The following is a 19149-nucleotide window of genomic DNA, read 5'->3' as shown; positions in this document are numbered from 1 at the left end:
AATCCTACAAGGAAAAAACAGTAGGCCAGAGGAAGGATCTGGACTTGAAATGCCAACGCTTTAATCCTTTCCATAGATGCTGCCTGACCTGCTGAGTTACTTCAGTATTTTGTGTGTGTTGCACTAAACCTTAGAAGACTTAGAAGTCCACTTCTTCCTGGCAAGTCTGACAGGGCTGATTGCCTTTGATTTGCCATCACCTGGTGGGCAGCTTCTGCTTATGCTGGAGAATTATTTAGCAAATGGCTTTCTGTCTCTTCAGTACTTTCACACTTCCATTTTCCCAGAGCCTCTCAGCTTTTCCAGTAAAGAGATCGGCTTCTCTTGCCTTCAAATAGAGGGGTGCCAACAGAAGTGTGGTGGGTAGCATGACACTATTACAGAGTTTGTAGTTCAGTTCTGACGCTGTCTGTAAGGAGTTTGTATGTCCTTCCTGTGAGCACGTAGGGTTCCTTCGGGTACTCCAATTTCCTCTCACATTTTTTTTGACGTATCAGTTAACCGGCCATTGTAAATTGTCCTGTGATTAGGCTAGGGTTAAATCGGTGGGTTGCTGGGCGGTGCAAGTGGTTGGGGCAGGAGGGCCTGCTCTGAGCTCTATCTGTAAATAACTTTTTTTTCTCTGAAACAAACAGGAGGAGGGGGAGGTTTTATGCTTTGTTGCTACTTGTGCGTGGCAGGGGGCGGGGGCTTTAGGGGTTCTAATGTTTCTCTGTCATTTATTCTTTTTTTTTCTCTCCATTTTCTGGATGTCTGCGAAGAGTAAGAATACAGTATACGTTGTCCGGCATTAAATCAAACCATTAAATATCAGTTAGTTAGCTCATTATTGAATTGTTTGTAATGGAAGAAATTTTTCACTCCATTTTATTCTCCACTCCATTCCTCTCCCAATAAACAGTTAAAGATCCTAGAGTTGAATGCACACCATCATTCCATAATTCCTTGATGAAGTCTGGTCCAAATTCATTACAGTTCTCATGATTACTTAAGTCCACTTAGCCACTTCTGGTACCATACCACTTGCAGAAAAAATTCAGTAGCTGCTTTGTCAAATGTTTGCATACAATCTTGCAAAACTTTCAATTCACATTTATCCTGGAGCAGAAGTGTTAGAACCCCTTTCCACCTCAAGTCAGATTGGGCCTTCATACCTTATCTAGACTTTTGTTTTAACTACAGTATTAAGTGTGTATAGGTTTGCACGGATGCTGAATACACTACATAACGTTTAAGTTCATGCTTTGGAGCTGATGTACAACTGCATCCTGCCATAAAAGGTATTTGCTGATAGCTTTCTGATGGGATGTTTGAAGAACAGTTAACCAACGGCTTGGCAAGCCTATCAGTCACTTTTGTTGTGGTGATTCCCAGAGAGATCATACTGCTCTCAAGCAGAGAGTAATGGTTTTTCTCAGTACTTCCTCTTGGAAAAATATTCTTCTTGTTCTTAACTTGCTGGAATACGCAACCGAGTTTCATTTACCATTGCCAATTATTTTGAATGAAGAACTATTCATGGGATGTGTTGCTGCAACCTTTTGCTTCAGTGCTTTGCCTCAGGTTTGCTTAAAGTCTGCTGATATGAAGTGGCCAACCGGAAGGAGACTGACTTTCATCAATCTAAATGGTAATTGGCATGTGGGAGCATTAAGAAAAGAAAAACAAAATTTATTGACTAAATTGAGACATCAGGAGAGATAGAAACAGGGCAGAACTCATGTCTGGGAACACAGCAAACAATTGATTCTACAGCAAAGACAATTTACTCAGAAAATAAAATCTAATTAAAGAACTGAGGTAGCAGAACTTATGACAGAGATTGCAGCATCTTCTCCCAGTAAACACGAAGTAATGTCCCCAGAAATAAAAACACATTGAGTGGTTAATTATGAAAGACAGCTTGCATGCATAAATTCAATCCCAATCACTTACGGCAATAAGGTCACAACTCTTACCATCAGGGAAATTACCAAGGTCATTCTGACTGAGAATAGTGTTAATACTATATGCAGTCTAAACAAAATTTACCATTGAATCCCCATATGGTGTTCCAAATAATCCACAGTTGTCTTATAATCACAACATTAATGATGCTGTATGAGGGATAACATACAAAAAATGCCCTTATTCTGCAAACAAGGAATGTTTATTTGATTTAAGCAGTTTTATGGGGTGTCCAGGGAGAGGTAGGGGCTTGTTGTGCCAATCAGGGGTAACACGCTCACCTCTAGTCCCAACGGACACACAGCTCTCGCCTGTGGCTCCAATCCAAATGAAGGAAACCCCGGTTTGGGACGCTTTGTTTGTACCACTGGACCTGGACGTCTGAGGTCAGGAGAGTGGAACTGCCCCAGTGCAATGGCGTTTCCACTTTAAAAACTTGCCCACACACGTTTCCTGTCATCGGTGGACATGATGGACAACCACCACCTTTAAGAATTAGGTCAACTAATTTCAAAAAGTACTCTTCCCAAGAAACAGAATTATTTTTGACAATGGCAGTGCCATTACTGGTGTCCTGTTGACGCTTTGCCCAGACGCTTTTGGCTGCCATTCATCAATTGCCGAACAGTCATGTCTGCAGCTAGAGTAACAGAGGTGGATCCAGATGTTGAATGGGAAGTTTTTTTTTCCATTATTAATATCCAGGCCATGCCTTAGTAATTTAAAGCTGGTCCTTTTCAGCATCCCTGATGTATGATATTTTTACCCGAATATTTGCATTCCAGCTTCCAGCCACACTCATTGAGCTGCAGAATTTGAGCAATTGCCAGCCCTTTACTCAGCAAGAAGCAGTGACTAAATCCCAGTTTATAATTAACCTTTCAGAATTGCAGCAATGGTCATGCATTCAAATCGTGTTTGGAAGGTTTATTCAGTGATGCTGCGTTCAGCTGTAGCCTGATGCAAACAGGTGCTTGGAAGCAGGTACAGAGGGGACGTCAGGGATAAGTTTTTTTTACGCAGAGAGTGGTGATTGCATGGAATGGGCTGCCAGCAACTGTGGTGGAGGCGGATACAACAGGGTCTTTTAAGAGACTCTTTGATAGGCACCTGGAGCTTAGAAACACAGAGGGCTATGGGTAAAGCTAGGTAATTCCTAAAGTAAGTGCATGTTCAGCACAGCATTGTGGGCCAAAGGGCCTGTACTATGCTGTAGGGTTTCAATGTTTCTAACTCCAAAGTTTCCTTTCTGCAGAGTGCCTATGATATGCCTGTGCATATTTTGAGGAGGTTAAACACACTCAGATTGTCAAAGATTATCTGCCTTTATTTCAATGACTTGAGCTACAAGAGTTTGCTGTGCCTCTACCAGGGCAATCATTAGTCTTCAACCAGGCTTGTATTCTCTCTGAGGGTTGATGTCGTCATTAGATTAGCTTGCTTTGCTGTTCACATATCGCCATGTCTGGCATCGATCTATTCTAAATATACGAAAGCCATCTGTTGAATCTACAGAGTTCACTGATTGTTAATTTCCAACTGTGACAAGAAAAATTACGAGCTGGGCATGGAAGTTGGTATGATCAATGGGATTCAATTAGGCCAAAGCTGTTGCTCATCACACTCTCGGAGTGACTTCTAATAGATAAAACTTTTCGGAATAGTTGCTTCCAATTATACCGGCTTTTGGAACACTTGAGAAGTTGAATTAGTGTACAATGGTTTTAATTAACAGTATTGCAGTTAGAGTGTTAAGCTTATCTAAAATTAGTATCACAAAAGCACTTGATTCCAAGTCAGTGAGGTGAGATTCTTTGGAAGGGGTAAATCGTAGTGCTTTCCATTTGGTCTTCATCAGATTCAGATTCAGCTGCTTTGGCTTCACTATCAGACAGAAACTGTCATGGCAAAAGTGGGTGACTACATCTGCTCGATGAAAGTGAGCATGTTTACTGGGTGGCCGTACCCTGAGACTGATCCCCTGCTGTTGAGGAAGTCAGAAGTGCAGAGGTGAGCCAGAAAGAATGGCCGCGGGGTTCAATATTGACGCAATCATGAAGAAGACACATCAGCAGCTGTATTTCATTAGGAGATTGAGGGGTTTTGGCATGACACCAATGAATCTAACACATTTCTACAGATGTACTCTGCAGGGCATTCTAACTAGTTGTATCGCGGCCTGATACGAAGGCACAGGTGTACAATGAGCAGAAAAAGCTGTGGAGAGTTGCAAACTCAGCAAGCTCCATCATGGGCACTAGCCTCTCCACCATCGACGACATCTTCAATAGGCAATGCCTCAAAAAAAACTGCCATCCATTATCAAGGACCCCTATCACCCAAGGCATAGTCTCTTTTTATTACTATCATCAAAGAGACACAAAAGCCCAAAACACACGTTGTCATTCCAGGAAAATCTTCTTCCCCTCCACAATCAGATTTCTGAACTGACAATGATCCAACCCATGAACACTACCTCACTATTTTTGCTCTTTTCTTACACTACTTAATTTAATATATTATATATATACTTACTGTAATTTATAGTATTTTATGTATTGCACTGTACCACTGCTGCAAAACAACAAATTTCATAACATACGTAAGTGGGATTGAACTACATTCTGGTTCAATCATCATGCTGACCAAAGAAAAAAAGGCCAGAAGTTGGCAGGTGGACAGGTAGAATAGTCAACCTTACTGAGAGTGTGAAAGAGGAATTACTGGCAGTGAAGCACAGAACAAATGAGAACCCAGCTATTTGATCATTGACGGAGTAAAAGGTGAGTGAAAGGTATGTCACTGGCCACCAGTGTTAGTTACCTTATTCAGCTTCATAGTTGGCTTCATATATGGTGTTGGCGCGTGGCCAAGTGGTTAAGGCATTGGTCTAGTGATCTGAAGGTCACTAGTTCGAGCCTCAGCTAAGGCAGCGTGTTGTGTCCTTGAGCAAGGGACTTAACCACACATTGCCCTGCAACGACACTGGTGCCAAGCTGTATTGGCCCTTGCCCTTCCCTTGAACAACATCGGTGGCATGGAGAGGGGAGACTTGCAGCATGGGCAACTGTCGGTCAACCTTGAAAACTTTCCTAGGCACAAATCCATGGTCTCTCGAGTGTAACGGATGCCTATAGAACTGCAATAACCTGATCAGGAATGTCAGCCCCAGGAACTAGCAGGAGATATTTGTGCATCATTGTGTAAAATTGTCTCCATATTCTCCATATGCACAATTCAAAGATTCAAAGTATATTTATTTTCAAAGAATGGATAAATTATTCAACCTTGAGATTTGTTTGCTTGCAGGTAGCCACAAAGCAAGAAACCTGAAAAAAGCCAACTAAGGGAATATAAATATATCAATGAAAGACCAAGAGAAAGGAGGGAAAAATACACAAATCATGCAAACAATAGAAGTGAAGAACAACATTCTAAGCCAAATTAAGTCCTCAGATCTGAAGCCTGGAGCAGCCCAGAGTTGGCCCAAAGCCTCACTTATCAGTTCATCATATTAGCCGACACAGAGCACAGCAGCTAGGGCAGACTTCATAACCTCAGCACTGTGGACAGAGGAGTGACCATCGTAGAGAGTGAGCGATGTTGGCTCTCGCCTCGGATCCCAACAGCCTGTCTTTTCAGTCTATCTGGCCTGGTGTTTAAACTGACCAAACAACAGAACAGCAAAAGGCTCCGGCGCTCTGGAGAGAGGAATAAACATCATGGCGAGTGAATGAAATCTGCCCTCGCCTCTGATCTGAGCCAGCATTTAAATTGCCTAAACAGCAGATCGTATCTTGCACTTGGTACTGTGAAGGGCTCAGGCCTAGATCATGTTACCCTTATGAGATTCCATAATATCAATGGCCACTACAGGTAATGAATGCTTTGTTAATAATTTCATTTTTTAGCTGGCTCAGCGGTGCTTTCCCCATCATGAATAATGCGTGTGAAGTGAAAGAGAAAGGAAGGGTATAGGGAGCTGAATTTCATTGGGCCTTCAACCTTTTCCTTGTTCTCATAAGCAGACAGCCACAGGTGGGCCTGCACTGGTGACTGGAAAGTGGAAGGGCCTCTGCTAGCTGAATATTAGTCATCCTGTTCCTCAAAGATGAAGAACGTTGGTTTAGCAACTCGTCAAAATGACTGTAACTTTGCCAGAAGCCTTGTTCACATTTCTAAAGTAGTGTCAGATATGCGAGAATGGATGTACAAGGGCAGAGAAAAATGGAGAAAGTACCAATATCGCAGAACATACATAAAAGGAGGACCAATTTATAAGCCATGGCAGTGGAATAGATAGGTTTGAAACCTTAATTAAATTTCAAGAACACAATAAAATTAATTGACATGGCATACCAAGAGCAATACACCGTAAAAATAATTTCCAACCCCAAGTCACAACTGCTTCATAAGGGAGGGAAGATTATTCTATTCTTAGGTATGAGTGGGTATTCATCATTATTAGCAAGTATTGAGTTACTCTGACACCACCCCAATGGCAGAATTGACCCTCTGTTGTAATTACTGAAACAGTAATTAAGTTTAATTTATTAAGGTACCAATGATAGAGCAATCCTCACTTAGTACAATTTATCCACAAATGAGATGATACTAAATAAAACAAAGTTTAACATTTGAAAGTTAAGGATAAAATTATACACTACAATTCCAATTTTTCAAATGTTCTTATAAAAGTGACAATGACTCAGATGCATCTCATCTGGAGAAAAAATTCCTCCAATGCATTCACTTTGAGCAAGCTTGAGAATACGCAAGCAAGTGTGTCTTCTGACTACCCACATTTTGTGCTGACTAAGGCACACTTTTCACAAACTGTAACTGCAGTGAATGACATGATAAAACTCACTCACTTGCTGCCAATAATTTATACATTTGGAGGAGTATAGCTGTGGGATGCTCTTTATGTGGGTATTAATAGACATTTAAAGTTCGATAACGTGAGAGATAAATGAATACATTTACCTCAGAACTTTTCACTACTGAAGTGCATAGATTTTACTAGCTACATAAAATTACTAAAATATCAACATTTAAATTGGACAAGGTTTGCACTCAGAAGTGTCTGCCAAATCTGCAATCTTACAGAACTTGCTTGCAACCAGGATCACTTTTAGGAAAGAAATAGTTGCAGAAAAAAAAACATCCAGAATAATTTTTTTACAACCAAAGATCATCAATAAAATTCAAATTTGACAGGGAACGGCAAAGCTGGAATGAGTTTCAGTAAGCAGGAAAATCATGGTCTACTCCATGTGCCTCCTCATTCTTCCAATCCCCCAATCTCAATTTGCATTGGAAAGTCAAAGAGCTGGCATGCACCTGAAATCCCAAATAGTAATTATGACCACAGTGGAGTTAAAGTTACCCAGACAGGGGAGGACGTAGATTTAAATCCTGCTCTGTAGATTCAGATGAGTGCTAACACAATTGATCTCAAGTTTTATGGTAGATGGAACTCATCAGCCTGGGAAGGCAGTCCATCGAAGAGAGGGAAAACTCTGATTTCAAACCTCCGCTGCCTTACGGCCATTGCCACTCCTGGGAAAGGCTGTGGGAGTAAACCCTGAGGACAAATCCAGAGCTGGAGTCTCTAAGGCAGTCCGACGTTGCCTTCAACCTCGTTCTGGCAACTCCTGCCACGACACCGGTGCCAAGCCGTATCGGCCCTTGCCCTTCCCTTAGACAACATCGGTGTTGTGGAGAGGGGAGACTTGCTGCATGGGCAGCTGCTGGTCTTCCATACAACCCTGCCCAGGCCTGCGCCCTGGAAACCATTCCAGGCACAGATCCATGGTCTCGCAAGACTAACAGATGCCACCAGTATGGTAAACAAGAGTCAGTGGTAAAGTTTCTAGGTATGTGGATTGTCACAAGGCTAACAAGTGAATAAAATTCCAGAGAAGTGTAAAAAGGCCTTTAATGTCCTCAGTTGCGTGCGAGTAAGAGGTCACTAAACCAAATGTATATTGCTTTAATCTGACTTGTCTTTGACTATGGATGTGTTGCTTATGGGTCAGCCTCAACAGCAGTCTTAAAGCCCCAAGATAAAGCTTGAGCTCAAGCATTGACCAAAAGAAGCTGCAGAGGGTCATAAATTTAGTTGGCTCCATCTTGGGTATGAGCCTACAAAGTACCCAGAATATATTTAAGGAGTGGTGTCTCTGAAAGGCAGCTTCCATTATTAAGGACCTCTAGCACCCAGGGCATGCCCTCTTCTTACTGTTACCATCAGGTAGGAGATACAGAAGCCTGGAGACACACACTCAGCAATTCAGGAACAGCTCCTTCCCCTCTGCTACCCGATTCCTAAATGGAATTCAACCCTTGGACAATACCCCACTTTTTAAAAGTATATTTCTATTTTTGCACGATTATTAATCTGCTCATTATATGTATACTGTAATTGAGTTACTTATTTATTATTATTTTATTTTTTCTTCTTCTCTATTATGTATTACATTGAACTGCGGCTGCTAAGTTAACAAATTTCACAACACATGCTGGTGATAATAAACCTGATTCTGATTATGTTGTGGTGCTACTAAATCACCCCCAATTTCAGCATTACTGGTAAAAATGGGGGAAGTACCTTTACATCTCCACATGTTGCAGTTAACAATGGTTTATTGGGTTAATGTTGGAGGACAGAAAGTTGGTCATCCAATATTGGCAACATCAGTAGACTGTTGGGAGCACTGTGTTTGTAAGGTCTTCAGTTTTGGGTGGATGGGAAATGAATGGGCACAAAATCCTAGGTTGTTGAATGTGGATAATGGTCCCAGTGTACCCCTTTCTGTCACTCCTCCATGGTTTTTCCCTTTGCCTGTGGTTGGTTCAGGCCTTCAGGAAAAGGTCAAGATGAGGAACGACTTTATATCAGTGGCAAAGGAAGCTCAGCAATACATGCAAGGCAGCCGTTATGGATCCTTACAGACTGTATCTATACATGGTTCAAAAGATTCAGTGACAGGTCGTTCAAGTGTTTCTGTTTATTCCAAAGTTTCAGGTGGCTATTAAGAAAATATTATCAGACAAAGTACCAGTCTTCACATCTGAGATGGTTGCTATCATTTCAGCCTTGGAGTGGGCCGAAGAAGTACATCCTGATTATGTACTTCTGTGCCCTGATTCATTCTTGGTCTTGACATCTATTAAACTAAGCCCTTCAAATTGTAGGCCAGACGTTCTTCTTGAGATTGGACAACACCTGTTGAGGCTGCAGGGTCTAGGCCTGTGTATACATTTCATATGGTTTCCTGCCTGATGCACCATCAATAACTCTCAGAGACCGGAAGTGAACAATAGGCTTTTATTAACAGCAAAAAGGAGCATGGCATCTCGGAGACTGATGGAGGAACAGTGCCTCCAATCGCCTTTATACAGGGGTCTGTGGGAGGAGCCACAAGAGCAGTCAGCAGGTATACCTGTCCAGACAGGTATACATAGTTTACCACACTGCCTATGTTGGGCTTGAAGGAAATGAGGTGGCTGACATTCTTGCCGAATAATCACTTAAAATTAAGGGTATAAATGTAGTGGTGCCTTTGCATAAAGGGGAGATGAAAGTCATAATTAAATCAATCACTGTGGAAACACAGTTGAGATAAGGAAAAGAAAGGACAGCATTTATATAACATTCAAAGGATGGTGGGAACTCAACTGGGAAATGGGTGTAAAAGGAGAGAAGTTATACTCACATGTTTATGTATTGGACATACTAGAATGTATAATTCTCTGTTCTAAATTAATATGCATGATACTGACATTTGTAGGGAGTGCACGTCAAGAAACAGGTGCAGCATATACAGTATCGTTTGATACAGTTCCTATGAGGTGCAAAGGAAACTTCTAATTGCTAAATTGAGATCTTGGAATTTACACAGAATATTTCTTAGGACATCATTGCCATCATAATGTATGTAAGTGTGTATTTGACTTTCTGAAAAGCATTACACTTCTTGATATTATTTGAGTTTTTTGGGGGGTGGAATTTGGTAGGTATACCTCCCATCTCTTTGCTCCACACTCCCACTCAGCAGGTGGCAGTAACACACCTTACATTGCTCTGCCAACCACCATTAAATTTAACAAGATGATGATAAGTGACAACAGTGACTGGTGAAATAATGGCCTGTGATTTGCCAAACCATTTGGTGGCCATTCTTCACTGGCAATTTCCTGACTGTGCTCTGAGAGAGTCTGGCGATGAGGAAATCTGTCATCGAGACCACAAGAATAGCACAATTCTCCCCCACCCCTACAGAGGTTAATTTTATTCTGCGGTAGCTCCAGTGTCATCACAAGGCAAATACCTTTCTTCACTTTCAGCTCAGGAACCTCCACACACAAGTGTGTGTTCAATAACAGATCATTTCTCAGCTAGATGGAGCAGTAGATCCTTCATTTGAAAGATGACCGCACGTTTTCCATTAGTCTCCAGGAAGTTGCAAAGGTGAGGAAGGAAACAATCACAAAGGTAATTATTACAAGATGAAAACGTATGGGAACAGGATACAATGAAGAATAGGCATAGGAGTAGGTGGCTGGGGCAAGCAGAGTATTAGATGAGCTCAGTGTAAGCATTGTAATTAATATTCAGGCTTATATTATGGAAATAGTCTCATCAGACCACAAACATCCAATTAAAGCCAGTTCTGTACACATCTCTTTTATTCACCTACATCTTAGGTGCAACCTACAATGATCTACGATCTTCAGGCATAGAGGAAGCTAGAGCACCCAAGGGAAACCAAGCCAGCCAGAGGAGAATGTGCAAAGTCCTCCTGGGCAGTATTGGAGGCCAGGATTAAATCTTGATCACTGGAGCCTGGAACAAGAAGAGGTGGTATACAGCAAACTTTTACTGACTGCATATCAAAAAATTGCAAGCAATTATTTCCTGTAAGGAAAACCCTAAGATCATGAATTTCCATGATGCTTTGCTCCCCAATGAGCTCGACACCGTTTATGCACACTTTGAAATGGTGTGTGAATCCCTGCAACATCTGGTGACCCAGTGATCTCTGTCTCAGAGGCCGACGTCAGAGCATCTGAGAGGGTGAAACCTCACTAGGCATCAATGATGTACCTGTGCCAAAAAATCATCTTCAATCTCTCACTGCTGCAGTGGAACATTCCCTCCTGCTTCAAAAGGCCATGAATCATACAAAGAAGAGCAGGGAGCTGCCTTAATGACTATCACACAGTCGCAGTCAGATCTTCTGAGATGAAGTGGTCTGGGAGATTGTCATGGCTAGATTTAACTCCCGCCTGAGCAAAGACTTGGACCCACTGCAATTTGCACACAGCTACAATAGGTGCCATTCACTGGCTCTCCACTCAGCCTTCAATGAACCTGGACAACACCAATACGTGTCAGATTGCTGTTCATTGATTACAGCTCAGTGTTCAGCTCCATCATCCCATCAGTACTAATTAACAAACTTCAAAACCTGGCCCTCTGCAACTGGATCATTGACTTCCTCATCAGGAGACCCCAGTCTGTGAGGAACAGAAATAACACCTCCTCAATCAGCGCAGGAACACCTCAAAGATGTATGTTTAGCTCACAGCTCTACTCTCTGCATTCATGACTGTATCTAGACACAGCTCAAACACCATCTACAAGTTCACCAATGCCACAACTGCTGTTGGCAGAATCATAGATAGTGGTGAGAAGGTGTACAGGAGTGAGATAGATCAGCTGGTTGAGTGGTATCGCAAGACCAAGGAATTGATTGTGGACTTCAGGAAACGGAAGTCGGAAGACTATACACTGATCCTTATTGAGCAGTCAACAGTGGAAAGGGTGAGCAGATTTCATGTTCCTGGGCATCGGCATCTCAGAGGATCTCTCTTGGGCCCAACAAATTAATGCAATCACAAAGAGGTCATGACAGTGGCTGTACTCCATTAGGAGTTTGAGGAGATTTGCTATGTCAGCAAAGACCAGCAAATTTCTACTGATGCACCATGGAGAGCATTCTAACTGGTTGTATCATGGTCCGGTATGGAGGCTCTGATGCACAGAAACTGCAGATTGCTGTAGACTCAGCCAGCTTCATCATGAGTACTTATTGAGGATATCTTCAAAATCAGTGCCTTGGGAAGGTACCATCCCAGACATGCCCTCTTATTACCACCACCAGGGAAGAGGTACAGGAGCCTGAAAACATACTCAGTGTTTTAGGAATAACTTTTAGTACCCTCTGCCATTAGATTTCTGAATGGTCCATGAACACAGCCCTTGATGAACCTCTGATTTCAGTCTCTGCGGCTGACATACGAGCAAACTTCAGGAGCGTACCTGGCCAAGTACCAAATACCTACACTGGTCTAGTGGCTGGAGTGTTTATTGAGATCTTTAACCTCTCACTCTGGCAGACTGAGGTACTCATCTGCTTCAAGCAGACTTCACTTTTACTGGTGCCTAAGAAGAATGTAGTAACCTGCCTCAATGACTATTGTCCAGTAGCACTTACATCCACAGTGATGATGTGTTTTGAGAGGTTGGTGATAAAACACATCAACTCCTGCCTGAGAAGTGACTTAGATCTGCTCCAATTTGCCTACCAGCACAACAGGTCCACAGCAGATGCTATATCAATGATTCTTCACTCAACCATGGAACATTAGACAGCTAAGACGCATACACTGGCATGCTCTCTATTGACTACAGCTCAGCATTCAATACTATCAACCTCACAAAACTAATCAATAAGCTTCAAGACTTTGGTCTCAATACCCGTCATGCAACTGGATCCTCAATTTCCTCACCTACAAACCCCAGCCTGTTTGGATTAGCAACATCTCCTACACAATCTCCCTCTGCACAGGTGCTCCACAAGTATGTCTGCTTAGCCCCCTGCTCTACTCACTTTACACTTATGACTCAGTGGCTAAGCGCATCTCCAAAGTTATATTCAAGTTTGCTGATGACACCACTGTTGTTGGCTGAATCAAAGTTAGTGATGAATCAGCATATGCAAGGGAGATTGAAAATCTGGCTGAGTAGTGCCATAAAACACAACCTCTTACTCAATATCAGCAGATGATTATTGATTTCAAGAGGAAACCAGAGGTCCATGAGCCAGCCCTCAACAAAGGATCAGAGTTGGAGAGGGTCAGCAACTTTAAATTCCTAGGTGTTATTATTTTGGAGGACGTGTCCTGGGCCCAGGACTCAAGTGCCATTATGAAGAAAGCATGGCAGTCCCTCTACTTCCTTAGGAGTTTGCAGAGATTTGGCATGATATCTAAAACTTTGACAAACTTCTATAGATATGTGTTGGAGAGTATATTGACTGGCTACATCACAGCCTAGTATGGAAGCAGAATGCCCTTGAATGGAAAATTCCACAAAAAGTAATAGATATGGTCCAGTCCGTCATGAGTAAAGCCCTCCCAAGCATTGAGCACGTCAATGTGAAACACTGCTCCAGGAAAGCAGCGTCCATCATTAAGGACACCCACCACCCAGGATATGCTGCCATCAAGAAGGTGGTACAGGAGTCTCAGAACTCTCACCACCGGGTTAAGAAACAGTTATTACCCCTCAACCATCAGGCTTTTGAACCAAAAGGTGATAACTTCACTCAACTTCATTTGCCCCATCACTGAACTGTTCCCATAACCTATGGTCTCACTTTCAAGAAATCTTCATTTCATGATCTCGATATTTATCAATTATTTATTATTATTTTTTTTATATTTTGCACACAAGTGGAACACTCAAGTTGGTGCAATTTTTGATTGATTCTATTATGGTCATTATTCTATTATTGAGTATCCCCGCAAAAAATGAATCTCAGGGTTGTGTATGGTGACAAATATAACATCATAAATTTCTACAGATGTACTGTGGAGAGCATTCCAACTGGCTGCATCACCACCTGGTGTGAAGAGGGGAGGGGGTTGGGGCTACTGCACAGGATTGAAATAAGCTGCAGAGAGTTGTAAACTCAGCTCCATCACGGGCACTAGCCCCCATAGTATCCAGGACATCTTCAAGGAGCGATGTCTCAAAATGGCTGTGTTCATCATTAAGGACCCCTGTCACGCAGGATATGCCTTGTTCTCATTGCTACCATCAAGAAGAAGGTACAGGAGCCTGAAGGCACATACTTAACAATTCAGGAACAGCTTCTTCCCCTCTGCCATCAGATTTCTGAATGGACAGTGAACCCATGAACACTACCTCACTACTTTTTTTTTATTTTTGCACTACAGTGCATAGCATCTACTGAAATGGCAGGCTATTTCTGAAGATGTTCGAGGAAAGACAAGCAAGCACACAAAAGAAAGTTCTGGAGGTACATTTTGATTGAATGAAGGGCAGGAGGATCTATACATGATGGGCTGAGTAACCAGAATCTGTGCTATAATTTCTTCATAATTCTATTATAATTTGAAATCCTCTCAAATAGTAGAAAGATGACAATTCACATTCTGACAAAATGCATTGGTCAGGTGCAGAAGAGGAAAGGAGGAGAATGCAAGGTCTGGGTGTGTGGGCTTGGATGGGAGGGAGAGTGTCTGAAGGTGGGAGGAAGGCAGAATGGCAAGACAGACACTGAAGGAGACTATGCCCAAGGGGAGTGGAAGCAGCAGCATGCAAGAGTATCTGTGCCCAAGTGTGCGCACGCAAAAAATAAACAAACCTGATTTCCAGTCACCTTGAACCCACTCTGTTGTGGCTTCATGAAAGTTAGTGTGCAAAAATGACAAAAACCAGGTTAAAGGAATTCTGGCAACTTCCACTTCTCAATGCAAAAATCCAGGATCTGGTAAAACAGGTGAAACCTGGAGAAACATATACAAAGTGCTGGAAGGACTTAGGAGGTCAGGCAAAATTCCTTCAGGGACTTCTTTACTCTCCTTCCCCCATACTCCCTTTCTGTGGTGAGATCACAGACGTCTTTGGCCTTGTCACTTGCCGCAGCATTTTTCCATGAGGTGTCCAAGAACAGGTCAAAGATTTGACAAGGTCACTGCTGGAATGAACTTCACAAAAGGTTCAACATCTGTTCAAGATGTCGTCAGTTGTCACCCTGATGGGTCATTGTTGCTGCATGCCACAGTTCGTCAACCTGTGAAGGAGATTGGTGAGCTAAATAATTAATGAAAGCAAACTGGCACCGCTAGTGTCACACTTAACCCAAAGATGCACTTCCTGGCAGCCATGGAGAGCACCTGTCAAATTATTTAGTTTTTCACCTTCTACCTCACGTTGAAGCTCGGAACTACACCACATCCTGCCTGAGACTGTCACCGATGTGATAGGTGGCATTACTTTGACCAAAGTAAGCAGTATATGTCCTTAGTGAAAGTATCAGTGTGAAACAAGGGCCTCCTTTGCTTCAAAACTCTGGCCATCACATTTCCCTTTGCAAAGTGCATTGTTATTGCTGGCTCATTAGCTAAAAATGCTCTGCAGCTGTCCTGATTTGCAATTATAAACCAGTCATTTGGACTGTATGTTAATTCTGCATATGGTAGAAGTAGCACTTTAACTTGATTCCTGCGGAGAGATTATTACAGTAAGTACAGAATTCAAACTTGAAAAAGGTATTTCATAAAGAATTATCCCATTGACACGCAGAAATGCTGTTGCCCTTTTTGCTGAGATTCGGTGATCTGTGGGCTGTTCAGAGAGATGTATGCCAAGACAAATATCAACTACTGCTGGAAAACTATAAATTCAGGAATAGCTCACTAGTCTTCCAGTGCAAAAGGCTGCTCAAGATGAAATGCTCTTAAAGTCCAGAACCAATGTGGAGAAGGGGACACTGAAGCTTGGAGCATAAAAGCACACCACAAAGGCACAAAGAGGAAAGGCATAGTTTAAGGCCTACCATCATCGCTCAGCAGGAGGCTGGATCTAGATTAAAACCCCTGAGAATTCTTTAAGGAATGCATGTGAAGGAAAATTAATGCCATGCTCATATACTCCAAAATGACGTGGCAAAGTATTAACAATAACTTAGACAAGTAATATTTGTAAATTTTATGAATAAATTGCATAAAATTTATAAAAATTTATTTACTCATAAAATAAATTTATGCAATTTATTCATAAATTGCACAGATTTTATGACAAGTTGCAGTGACGTAGGCATCACTGAATCTGAGCTGAAAGAAGATTATAGTTGAGAGCTTAACATCCAAAGCTACACATTGTATCGAAAGGACAGGCAGGTTGGCAGAAGGGGTGGGGTGGCTCTGTTGGTAAAAAATGAAATAAAAAATGTTGGTAAAAATCCTTAGAGGTGACATAGGATCAGAATGTGCAAAATCATTGTGGGTAGAGTTAAGAAAATGCAAGAGTAAAAAGACCCTGATGGGAGTTATCTACAGACCACTGAACAGTAGTCTACAAATTACAATAGGAGATAGAAAAAGCATGTTAAAATGGCAATGTTATATAGCGATGGGGGATTCCAATATGCACGTAGATTGGGAAAATCAGGTTTTGTGCTAGATGCCAAGAGAAAGAATTTGTAGAATGCCTACAAAATGGCTTTTTAGAGCAGCTTGTGGTTGAGCCCAGTAGGGGATCAGCTATTTTGCATTGGGTGTTATGAAATGAACCAGAATTGATTGGAGAGCTTAAGGTAAAGGAACCCAGGAAAATAATGCTGGAGAGCTAGTAATAGGGGACAAGAAAATGGCAGATGAACTCATTAAGTAATTTTCATCAGTCTTCACAGTGGAAGACACTAGCAGTATGCCAGAAGTTCGAGAGTATTGGGGGACAGAAACGTGTGAAATTGCCATTTCTTGGTAGAAGGTTCTTTGGAAACTGAAAGGTCTGAAGATAAATAAGTCACCTCAACCACATGGTCCAAACCCCAGGTTTCTGAAAGAGGAGGCTGTAGAGATAATTGAGGCATCAGTAATGATCTTTCAAGAACCAATCAATTCTACCATGGGTCCAGAGGATTGGAAAATTGTGAATGTCACTCCACTCTTCAAGAAGGGAAAGAGGCAGAAGAAAGGAAATTATAGGCCAGTTCGTCTGACCTCAGTTGTTGGAAAGATGTTGGAGTCGATTGATAAAGGTGTGGTTGCAGGGTACTTGGAGGCACATGACAAAATAGGCCAAAGTCAGCATGGTTTCCTTAAGGGAAAGTCTTGCCTGAAAAATCTGTCAGAGTTCTTTGAAAAAATAGCAAGCAGGATAGATAATGAAGAATCCGTGGATATTGTGTATTTGGATCTTCAGAAAGCCTTTGACAAGTTAGCACCGATGAGGCTGCCTAACACATTAAGTGCCCATTATATTACAGGAAAGATACTGGCATGCATAGAGCAGTGGCTGATTGGCAGGAGGCAAGGAGTGGGAATAAAGGGAGCCTTTTCTGGTTGGCTACCAGTGACTAGTGGTGTTCCAAAGGGGTCAGTGTTGGGAACGAATTCTTTTTACATTATATGTCAATGATGGAATGGATGGCTTTGTGGCCAAGTTTGCAGCTGATATGATGATAGGTGGTTGGGCAGGTAGTGGTCAGGAAGCAGAGAGGTTGTAGAAGGACTTCAACAGATTAGGAGAATGGGCAAAGAAGTGACAGATGGAATACAGCACCGGGAAGTGTATGGTCATTAATTTTGGTAGAAGAAATAAAAGTATAGACTTTTTTTCTAAATGGAGAGTAAATTCAAAAGTCTGAGATGCAAAGAGACTTGTGAGCCCTTGTGCAGGATTCCCTGAAGGTTAATTTGCAGGTTGAGTCTGTGGTGAGGAAGGCAAATGCAATGTTAGCATTCATTTTGAGAGGACTAGAATATAAAACAAGGATGTAATATTAAGGCTTTATAAAGCAACGGTGAAGCCTCACGGAGTATTGTTAGCAGTTTTGGGCCTCTTATCTTAGAAAGGATGTGCTAACATTGGAGAGGGTTCAAAGGAGGTTTATGAAAATGATTCCAAGGATGAAAGGCTTAACGTACGAGGAGTGTTTGATGTCTCTGGGTCTGTGCTCACTGGAATTCAGAAGAATGAGTGCCAATCTCTTTGAAACCTATAAAATGGTGAAAGGCCTCACTAGAGTGGATATAGAGAGAATGTTTCCTACGGTGGGAGAGCCTAAGACTAGAAGACACAGCCTCAGAATAGAGGGGCGTCCTTTTAGAACAGAAATGAGGAGGAATTTCTTTAGCCAGAGCGTGGTGAATCTGTGGAAATTTTTGCCACAGGGAGCAGTGGAGGCCAAGTATTTATGTATATTTAAGAGAGAGGTTGATAGATTTTTGACTGGTCAGGGCATGAAGGGATACGGGGAAAAGACAGGAGACTGGGGCTTAGAGGAAAATTGGATCAGCCGTGATGAAATAGTGGAGCAGACGTGATAGGCCAGATAGCCTAATTCTGCTCCTATATTTTGTGATCTTGTTGTCTAAATATTGAGATAGTGAGAATGAAAAAAACCTTACAATTACACAGAAAGGTCTGTGTTTTGATCAAGGTTGAAATGCATGTCTGAGGCATTATTTTGTGGGTGGAATGTACACCAGTCACACAGCTGATGGAGAATCAAATGCTTCAAGGGCAGATATTGGACCTATATCCCATTGTACAGTCCACCAAATACTTGCCTCCCTGGGGCATTATCAAAATCCCAAAGCCATTTGAAAGGAAATCGCTTCAGCTACATAAAAATAGCATGGAGGCAAATCACATCAGCTCAAACCACTCACACAGAATGCCAATTTATGCCACCTATTACTTAGGATTGCTAGTCTGATGAGTGACCTGCACCAGCTAAAGCTGACTTGATCTTTTCACATCCACCTTCCTCTTAAATGGAACAGCATGCCGTGGCTGGGGCAGACACCAGCAGGCTTTCAGTGAGAGAAGCTGACTCGATAAACTAGGATGGTGTTGGGAAGTGTGAGAGTGCACATTCTGATGATTTTTCCGCCTTAGCGCAGGAAGTTCCATTGGACTTTTGGAGAATGATGGACAACCTTATTCAAACAGTTAAGATGTCAAGTTGCTGTGAATGACAGTAGAAGTTGAAATGTTACACCAATGAGAGACCCACGAACAAGAGATATAGTTACAAGATGAGGGGCTAGCTATTTAAAGCTGGAGTGTACACTCAGTGGCCACTTCCTGAATGTAATAAAGTGGACACTGCGTGTATGTTTGTGGTCTTTTGCTGTTGTAGCCCATCCATT

This window comes from Hypanus sabinus, chromosome X2 (genome assembly GCF_030144855.1).
Source record: "Hypanus sabinus isolate sHypSab1 chromosome X2, sHypSab1.hap1, whole genome shotgun sequence".
Lineage (NCBI taxonomy): Eukaryota > Metazoa > Chordata > Chondrichthyes > Myliobatiformes > Dasyatidae > Hypanus > Hypanus sabinus.
Note: the sequence above shows the minus strand (reverse complement) of the source record.